Here is a 10,002-nt window from a genome sequence, read left to right as displayed (position 1 = left end):
CTGGAAAGAACCCAGATCCCCTTCAACAGAGGAATGGATACAGAAAATGTGGTACATCTACACAATGGAATATTACTCAGCTATCAAAAACGAGTTTATGAAATTCGTAGGCAAATGGTTGGAACTCGAAAATATCATCCTGAGTGAGCTAACCCAATCACAGAAAGACATACATGGTATGCACTCATTGATAAGTGGCTATTAGCCCAAATGCTTGAATTACCCTAGATCCCTAGAACAAACGAAATTCAAGACGGATGATCAAAATGTGAATGCTTCACTCCTTCTTTAAAAGGGGAACAAGAATACCCTTGGTAGGGAAGAGAGAGGCAAAGATTAAAACAGAGACTGAAGGAACACCCATTCAGAGCCTGCCCCACATGTGGCCCATACATATACAGCCACCCAATTAGACAAGATGGATGAAGCAAAGAAGTGCAGACCGACAGGAGCCGGATGTAGATCGCTCCTGAGAGACACAGCCAGAATACAGCAAATACAGAGGCGAATGCCAGCAGCAAACCACTGAACTGAGAATAGGTCCCCCGTTGAAGGAATCAGAGAAAGAACTGGAAGAGCTTGAAGGGGCTCGAGACCCCAAAAGTACAACAATGTCAAGCAACCAGAGCTTCCAGGGACTAAGCCACTACCTAAAGACTATACATGGACTGACCCTGGACTCTGACCCCATAGGTAGCAATGAATATCCTAGTAAGAGCACCAGTGGAAGGGGAAGCTCTGGGTCCTGCTAAGACTGAACCCCCAGTGAACTAGACTATGGGGGGAGGGCGGCAATGGGGGGAGGGTTGGGAGGGGAACACCCATAAGGAAGGGGAGGGGGGAGGGGGATGTTTGTCCGGAAACCGGGAAAGGGAATAACACTTGAAATGTATATAAGAAATACTCAAGTTAATAAAAAAAAAAAAAAAAGTTACAGTCTGTAAAGTAGTTGGAATCACCATTAGTTAGAAACATTAGAAACATTAGTCAGAATTATCAAAGAATAACTTTTGTGATTTTCTATAATTCAGAATTATAAATTCAGAAAATAAATGTTCCGACTTATACATAAATAGGAAATATACATTTGAGTAAGAGCCTCTAAATTCTCTGTGAAAAAAATGCTGAAAAGCATTACTAAATACATGTTCACTTGAAATTTACAAATTCTCAAGGAAATTGAGGTTAACTTTTGTATCCATTATAAGAGGGAAATATAAATTAAATTAATTAACAGATTGTTTTCCAGCCCAAATCCCTAAACACTAACTTATTACTCAGTGATTAATTTTCTTAGTGTTCAAAATGAAAGTAGGAATGACTCTAATGAGGAATTTTGTTCAATTAAACTATTAAACAAACTAACTCACTTTAAGGATAGCCTTTGGGTATGCAGGTAAAAGGTCAGGGGATAGTCCACAAAAGTGACATGTTGGTAAAAGGTAAAATATATTAAGTGCAGGGTGTCTGTCTCACAAAAATTTCATGATATCTGTTATTTCAATGTAATTTAAATATGGTCAAATAATCATTTTGTGCCTAATATGTACTTAAAATTCATGGGAACACATGACACATTTCTGCTTTCTGAGTTACCTAGTACCAAATTTTATAAATCTTAGGTCTTTAAATCTTCATACATGGGCATGAAAACCCAAAAAATATATATGTTTGTTTATCTAAAAATTTGATTATGTCATTAAAAGTACAAGTATTAAAATAAATCTAAGCACTCTTATAAAACTAAATCCCAGTTAACAATTGGTTGGTTCATAACATTGCCATTTCTGTGTTTTTAGTTTCTTCAATGTTCAATAATTGTATGTTTAAAATATAAAAGCACTGTTAGAATAAATTTAATAATGAATTAAATAAATAAGATGAATGCATGTAATTACAGATACAAAATAAGGAAATTTCCCTGGTTGAAATCCAAATCACCACCTTCATTACTTTAATGTTGCTAACATAGCATGTCTAAAGACAAGCAACTTAGAGGAGAAAGGGTTTATTTTGGCTCTAACTCCAGAGGGGGGCAGTCTGTCATGAAGGGAAAGCACAGCAGCACAGACAGGAGCTCTTCCTGGCCCCCACCAAGCAGAGAGAGAACAGGAAATGGGCCAGCCTGTGAACCTTAAAGCCCGCCCCCAGTGATGTACTTCCTCCAGCAGAGGTCCACCTTTTAATGGTTCCAGAACTTTTAAAGGTTTCCAGCACTAACAACCGGTGACCAACTGCTCAAACATTTGAGCCTGGGTAGCACAATTCTCTTTCAAAAAGGAGAGTTTTTCAGATCCTCTTCCCATTAAGCTCAATTCACTTTGCCAGTTTAGAAAACAAATAGGCTGAACTTTGTGGTTGATGAAATGCTTGAGAATCTGAGCAGATTAGCAATCAGTAAAGAGATAAATTCGGAATAAAACATCTCCCATTAAAGAAAGCTCAATGTCTTCAAAGTTTGGTGAAATCTACCAAAATTGTAAAGAAAAATTAATTAAACTATCCTCAAACTTATTCAAAAAAAATTTAAAAGAAGAAGAGAGAGGAAGAAAGGAAGGGGGAGGGGAGAGAAAGGAGAAGAGGGAGAGATCTCCAAACTCATTTTGTAATCCAAAACAGCACTGACACTAAAGCCCAAAAAACAAACAAACAAACAAACAAACAAGAAACTAAAAAGAAAATCAGTAATTACATATCCCTAATGAATATTAGTGTCAAAATCCTCAACAAAACCCTAGCAGATTGAATTGAACAGCCCTTTAAATGAAAGGGCTCAGAGTGTGTGAATCAATAAACAAGACACACCATTATAACAAATAGAGAATGGAAATAAGTGATTGGCTGAATGGCTAAGAGAGAGGGCTTTGAAAAACTCAACCTTCTTCCCTGACAAACTCTCAGTAACCTAGGAATGAGCTTCAACAGCGAATGTTTAAGATCTACAAGGCCTGTCTTGCTCTTACAAATTATAGAACAGTCTATACCAGACTACATAGAGTCTGTGGTGGTTTGAATAGGAATGGCTCCCACCGAATCATGCTTGTGTGTGAATGCTTGGCCACAAGGAGTGGCACCATTAAGAGGTGTGACCTTGTGGGAATAGGTGTGGCCTTTTGGGGGAAGTATATCACTGTAGGGTTGGGCTTTAAGGTCTCCTATGCTCAAGCTATGCCCTGTGTGGCTCACAGTAGCTTTGACTGCCTGTGGATCAAGATGTAGCACTCTCCGCTACTACTCCAACACCATGTCTGCCTGCAGGCTGCAGTGTTTCCACCATGATGGTAATGGATTAAACCAGTGAAACTGTAAGCCAGCCCCAATTAACTTGTTTTCCTTTATAAAAATTGTTGTGCTCATGGTGTGTCTTCACAGCAATGAAAACTTAACTGAGACAGCATCCTAGCCAGGGTAGTCGGGGAAGAAAAGTAAAGGAACAACAGTATGTTTGAGTTAATGTCAAATTAACTCTCTGCAGATGGCATGATCTCATGTTTCTAACACACGAGACTCCAATACAGCACATTAGAAATGCTTTTTAAATGGGGCAAATTTGAGGAAACAAAGCAATATATAAGGGAAAAAGAAGGAGGAGGAATTAAGAAAAAAAAATCCATTTAGAATTTCACAGAAAAACAAGCATGATTTAGCATTTCTACAAGAAAAGCAACGCCATCTTATTTGTGGGTTGGAAGTTAGAAATCCTTGAATAATACCTGTACTAACCTAAGTATCCTGGCTCTACCACAACTTTAACCACATTTCTCACAGAAATGGCTTTAAAAGTCATAAAATTTAAATCAAAAGAGAAAAAAATCTCAAATAATCAAATGAATGTCCCCAGAGGACAAAGGGGTAGACCTGAAGGTGTCATGCTCTAGGGTTCATGGTATTCTTACAAAACAACTGTGATTAATACGGTTGACATTGTTATAAAAGCAGCCCTAAAGGCAGTATGAAGCCATACAGCTCAGGAGGAAGGAACCCTTGTGATCACAGCTGAGAACACTTAGTAGAGAAAGACTAGTCTCTTCTACATGTGCTGTTGGGAAAGTCAAGCATCGTCATTCAGAAGAATAATATTAGATGCTTATAAACCATGCCATAGGGGAAAATACACTCAAATGTGTTCAAAACAAAACAAAACAAACAAACAAAAAATCTTTTCATGTATGGTGAGCCCTCTGGAAAATATGGGATACACAGGCACAGCAGACACACAAAAATAAAAGCATAAAAATAACTCTATCCACTCGAAGATCTATGGTATGGTAAGTGTGAACAAGACCATGGAAGAATGGATGGGCTGTTGTTACATTTCAAGTATTCCAGTGTATATGAAAAACTACTTAAAAGAAAAGTCACCAGCTCAAGACAGCAATCTTGAAAAGTAGCAACAATTACAAGCAAGTTGAGGAAGCTCAAAATTAACTGCAGTCAGAAAAGTGCAGGTTAACAACAGATCTCACTTAACTATTATACAGACTGTGAACAGGAAGGACTTATCTCGTCGAGGGAAGAAGGCACAAGCTATGACAGAGCTGTTCTGGCCTTCTAAAGAATGATGTCCTCTCACAACTTGGCAGCAGGATTCCTCAGCATATTTATCTGAATGTGGCACGTAGCACCTGGGAGTTGGAGGCCACCTGAAAACACAAATAGATAAAATGTGTAAATGAATAGACAAGCGAATACAATGAAAGACAAACATGGGCAGGCACGTGTATAGCTCATGACGTGGGTGGATGCCAGAAGCATGAGTTTACTTGAAAACAAATTGAGATATGTATTATAACCTTTCACCAAAACACCTACACACACAAACACACCAAACACACACACACACACACACAGCCCCCCCACATGCACACACACACACACACACACACACACACACACACACTGTGAAATATCCCCAAACGAAGTACAACAGTATTGTGTCTGTGGTTTTTATCCTCTAACAATTAACAAACAGCTCTAATACTGAGCACCTAAAACAGCATTCATTTTTCCCATGAATCCCTCTGTCAAGAATTTAAGCCTGACCTGGGTAGGTATAGTCTGCGTTGGCCACAGAGGTCATTTGTCGTTGGTTGAGTTGGTCTGTCTCTTCATTCCCACAGTCCCGATGTCTGTAATATGCTAGTCTCCATAATTTCACCAGGGGCCTTTTGGCCTCTCTCCATTTACTCTGAATAAGCCAATGCTCACTTGGCTACCTTGGCCATTTGTGTCCTAGGGTCTCAAGCTCACTTTCTAGCCTAGTGGGGACCCAAATTGCTTCCCAGGCAAGATCACTCCAGGAAGCCATCATCTATGCTAATATATATGCCCCCTGTGAGACTATACATCCCCCCAGAGCATTGTTCCTTTTATCAAGTAAGTGGGCTCCGGACTGGACTCTAGTCTTTCTGTTATCCTTTAACAAGTGCAAAGTCAGAAGGGGACATTAGGACTGCAGTGAGCTGGATCCTACCATCGACTGACCACTGACATCTCATACCTTACCCAGGGGAAGAATAAGGCAAATCAGTTAATTTCCAGAGTGATGGACTGGGAGGATGGGTCTGCAAAGCTTCCAGATCACGAGTGCAGAATTCAACCAAGGAGCAGCTTCAGGTATGCGCAGGGACCAAGGTTTCCCAAGTTCTCTAAGACTACCCAGGGCCAAGAATACTGGGCCATGCCTTGTCCAAGTGTTAGAACTGCTTTTACTGTCACCCTTAGAAGACATTTCATTCTTGAACTTATATCCAGTTCTAGTTAAGATGCTAATAGTTGCCATTACAAAATATTCTGCTGGCAAAATATGAAATGCCTAGGATTTTAATTAAGCAGTTTCTAGGGTTTCAAGGAAGAGTGGCTAATATAGTTCAAATTGCCTTTAGAAGTAAATAAAGACAGAGCTTTGCATGCCCATTCCCTGCAATCTAGTGTGGAATGTAAACACATACCATTGTTTTGTGTTTGGTTTTACTTTTGGGAAATAAAGCATTATTCACAATTGGAGAAAGATTATAGTTTATAAATACCATAACAGACACAGTTAAACCCAGAAGTCCATGCTGAAATGTTAAGAAATCACAATAAACAGCTTAAGGAAAGAATCCATTGCAGTGAAAGACACTTAAGAATAAACCAGCATGTGTGTGTTTAACACTTATCTCACTGAAGACAATTTTTAAAAAGCTCTGGAATCTGTGACTATGATATTATATATCACATTATACACAATATATAATATATCACATTATAATGCTAGGAATTTACTTAAGCTTCCCAGGTTTTTTTCTTTAGGAAAAAAATTATTTCCTCGTGTGTGTGTGTGTGTGTGTGTGTGTGTGTGTGTGTGTGTGTCTGTGTCTGTGTCTGTGTGTCTGTGTGTGTACATGTATTGCTCAGTGAGCCCAGAAGAGGTCAGTGAATCCTGTGAAGCTGTAATTACAAGTTCTGAGTACCTGATATGGATGCTGGGAATTTGGCTGTGGTCCTCCTCTGCAGGAGCCAAAAGCACTGTGTCCATGAGTCATGACTCCACTCCCATTCAAGTTTTTAATTTATAATGGAATTTTGGGTGATGAGCCTCCTTTCGTGAAATATGAATTGTCCTCCATGGTCCTGTGTACTGAAAGCTTGGTCATTGCTGGTACTAATTTGGAAGGCTCTGGATACTTTATGAAGTGGGTCTTGGCTGCAGAAAGTAGGTCCTGGGGGCCATGCTTTTGAAGCTTATGCCAGGTCCCAGTCTGTCCATCCCTCTGCTCTCTGTCTGTAGTAAGTCACATCTGCCACATTCTTCTGATGTCAAATGTTCCTCTATCTCACCACGGTCTCTAAATCAATAGAACCAAGGACTGTGTACTGAAGCCTCTGAAACTGGGCTTGTGACAGTCCCCCAGACCTCGGCCAACTGACTCTATGACAGAAGTACTCGGATGGATGCTGGGAATCCAGCATGTGGGCAGCACATCTACCAAAAGGAGTACAAAGACCCGATCCATCAAAGTCAGAGTTCTGGGAAAGTCCCTACAGGTACCACCTTTGCTTTCTGGCTTCTTTAGTTCTGCTTCTGGCTAACTGTTCCTGATAACTGAGGTATGTCACTGCAGGATGTGGGTTTTGAGCTTAGAAGCTCATTCTGAGAAAAACTCAGGTCTGCACTCAGGTCCTGAATACCCACCGAAGTCACCGACCAGCTAATAAAGACTTTCTATTGGCTGGAACCCGTGCCTGAGCAGTCTTCTCTAGTGGACACCTCATAACAAGCTCAGGTACGTAACCCATCTCCTTAAGTTGTTTGTGTGAAGTATTTTATCAGAGGAACGGCACTAACAAGCCAGCAAATGAGGGCAGAAGTGGAGCAGCCACCCCACTGTGACTCCATCTACCTAGCAGGTTCTTGGGGCTTTGGAACTTTTTGTAGGAAGACATTGGAATAGTTTGGGATGCAGGATAGAGAAATCTGAGTGATTCTGAGAGGACCTCAGGCCAGAAAGCTGACGGAGTAAACACTCTACTCTTGCCATTTCAGATAGAGATAAAGACTGTCAGGGGTGGGAGTAGATACAATTCCGCACAGTGATGAGGAAGATGTCTGTACTCTGTTCACACCCTGAGATTTAATGGGAATCTGAGTTTACAAGAGATAGACTCAGAATGGGGAGAAGGCTTAGCTGGTAAAATGCTTGCATGATATAAGCCGAGCACTAGGCGGGCAGAGATAAGGTATTCTCAGGACAATCTGGCTAGCCAGACTAACTAGCCAGAACTAGAGATTCTGTGGGAAACTCTGCCTCAATGTGGAAGGTGCAGAGTGACCAAGAAAACACACAATATCAACCTCGGTCTCCATAAATGCATGCAGACCCACAAGCACTCACACAGGTGTGACTACACACATGCAAACAGGATTATACACAGATATGCATACACCAGGCACATGCATATACTAAAAACAGATAAAAATAATGGACTGGAGAGATGGCTCAGTTGTTAAGAGCACTTGTTGCTCTTGCAGGGGAACCTGGTTTAAGTCCTAGTTCCCACGTCAGCTCACAGCCATCGATACTCCATTTGAGGGAACCCGATGCCCTCTTCTGACCTCCATGAGCATAAGGCACACACATAGTGCACAGATAAATATGCATAAAGTAAAAAATAAATAAAAAACAAAAGGGTGCAGTAATTAATCCTAACATCGAAAATGTTCGAAATAAACTAATATAGCAGACCCCTAACTCCCACCAACCCAGCAGCCTGGAATGTTTTTAGTGTACCTGATATAGAAGTAGCATTCCTCCACTTGGTTACATCCAGCGTCCTGCTGTCCCAGCAAGGTAGTTGGTAAATACTTTGGTTTATAATTGAACTTTATTCTATGACTATAAAAATCCACATAACCTCTTCTATGGTGGAACTTCTATGGTCTTTTGGGGCAAAAATCAATTCATTTTTCTGGGCCATGGTTACTCACATTTGGTTCAGAATAAGTCATCTCTTATTGCCTGTGGAGTGAGGCTTTTGTCAGGTTTAGTCAGTGTTACTGCACTCCACAGAGCCTAGCTAAGTCACCCTTCTCCACCCACAGCACGTTCTACAATTTCCTCTTGCTTGGAAGTTAGAGAGGTTTCGGGATGGACGCTTTCACCTAAAAGCTTTGCCCTTCCGTCAGATTTAAAACGAAAAGGAAGAGATTAATGTACCAGAGCCCTTGTGGTCAAAACATGTATTCTACCCCTGGCACCAGGGCTGTTGTGGTCAAAACATGTATTCTACCCCTGGCTCTGTATGGTGACCTGACATTCTGGACTTCTCCAAACATTATGTATGATTGGTCCCTCTCCTAAGAGTTACTCTTGTGGGTCTATCTGTCCTTCCAGGGGCCCTTCCGTGGAGTAGGTAGTAGCTCTCAGAGCTCCCTCCTAAACCTGCGTAACTTTACTTCTTTCCGTTTCTGTCTTCTTCAGATCCCAGCCCAATCCTAAGCAGGCTTGTCCGGACACCTCAGATTCCCACTGATCTCCGTAGCCCAGCCCCACCCCTACCCTCCCAAAACGGCTGCTCTGTGACCTCTGCTACGGAACTTGCCAGTTTTCTTGGGCACCACTTCAAGGACATGGCTATCTTCCTCTTATCCTTCTTTTCCCCTGGAAGCTTCCAAGATCTACAGTATGCTTGCCCAGTTCTGTTTTTAACCCAACTCTAATAAGGTGCCCCTTCCCAGATTCCTGCTAAGTTTATTTTTAGATTCTTTTACAAAGGAGACTGAAGAGCCATGATTCCCAGGTAACAACCATCTCTTCTCAGATGTCCTTCCTTCTTAAACCGACTGAAAAACTCACAGGAAATGCTGAAAAGCCTGCTGAGAACCCTGTTTCTGAGGACCTTCCCTTCCTCCTGCAGTAGCTACCGGGATTTGTGCTTAGGGAGCTCTGGGTCTAAAGACACAAGTGTCCCCCTCACCTACTTGGCTTATGCTGAGCAACTGTTTCCACTACAAATGAGACAGGTTGAGACTCACGTGATAAACCCAAGCTCATCCTCCCACTGAATAACCGAAGGGGGCTTTCCTACTGAGACGCCAAAAGCATCCACTTTGTTGTTCCGAAACAGTGTATTGTTTCTTTTGAAGACTCAGCCACTGAAAGGTAAAAGCATCCGTTCTTGGTCTTTGAATATTTCAAAGTTAAATCTCAGGCGTGTCTCACGTCCAGGATAACTCTACTTAGTTGATCCCTTTCTAATTATTTTATTTAGAAGCATATTTACCTTACTACCAAACATGCATTCGCGCGCGCGCGCGCGCACACACAGACACACACACAGACACACACACACAGACACACACACACACACACACACACACACACACACACACACACACACACACACACTGCTATTTTAAATTCAGCCTGTTTTCATTCTGACCGGCTATGCCTGAATGCCAATGTGCTTTCTTGGGACCCCAGATGACTTTGTTGCTCTCTGTGTAGCTGACAGCTAGTT

The 10,002-nt window shown here is 41.4% G+C and overlaps 1 long non-coding RNA gene across 1 annotated transcript in view; it reads right to left on the bottom strand.

The window, feature by feature from the left end:
- Positions 1 to 1,251: 1,251 nt before the first annotated feature.
- The window catches only part of LOC103691533 (uncharacterized), a 28,294-nt gene continuing 19,543 nt past the window's right edge, over positions 1,252 to 10,002 (bottom strand). Inside the window, exon 3 of the long non-coding RNA XR_591062.3 lies at positions 1,252 to 4,643. This is a non-coding gene — a long non-coding RNA (uncharacterized LOC103691533). The remainder of the gene's footprint in view (positions 4,644 to 10,002) is intronic.

Source organism: Rattus norvegicus, chromosome 2 (assembly GCF_036323735.1).
Source record: "Rattus norvegicus strain BN/NHsdMcwi chromosome 2, GRCr8, whole genome shotgun sequence".
NCBI lineage: Eukaryota > Metazoa > Chordata > Mammalia > Rodentia > Muridae > Rattus > Rattus norvegicus.
This window is presented reverse-complemented; position numbering and strand designations above follow the sequence as displayed.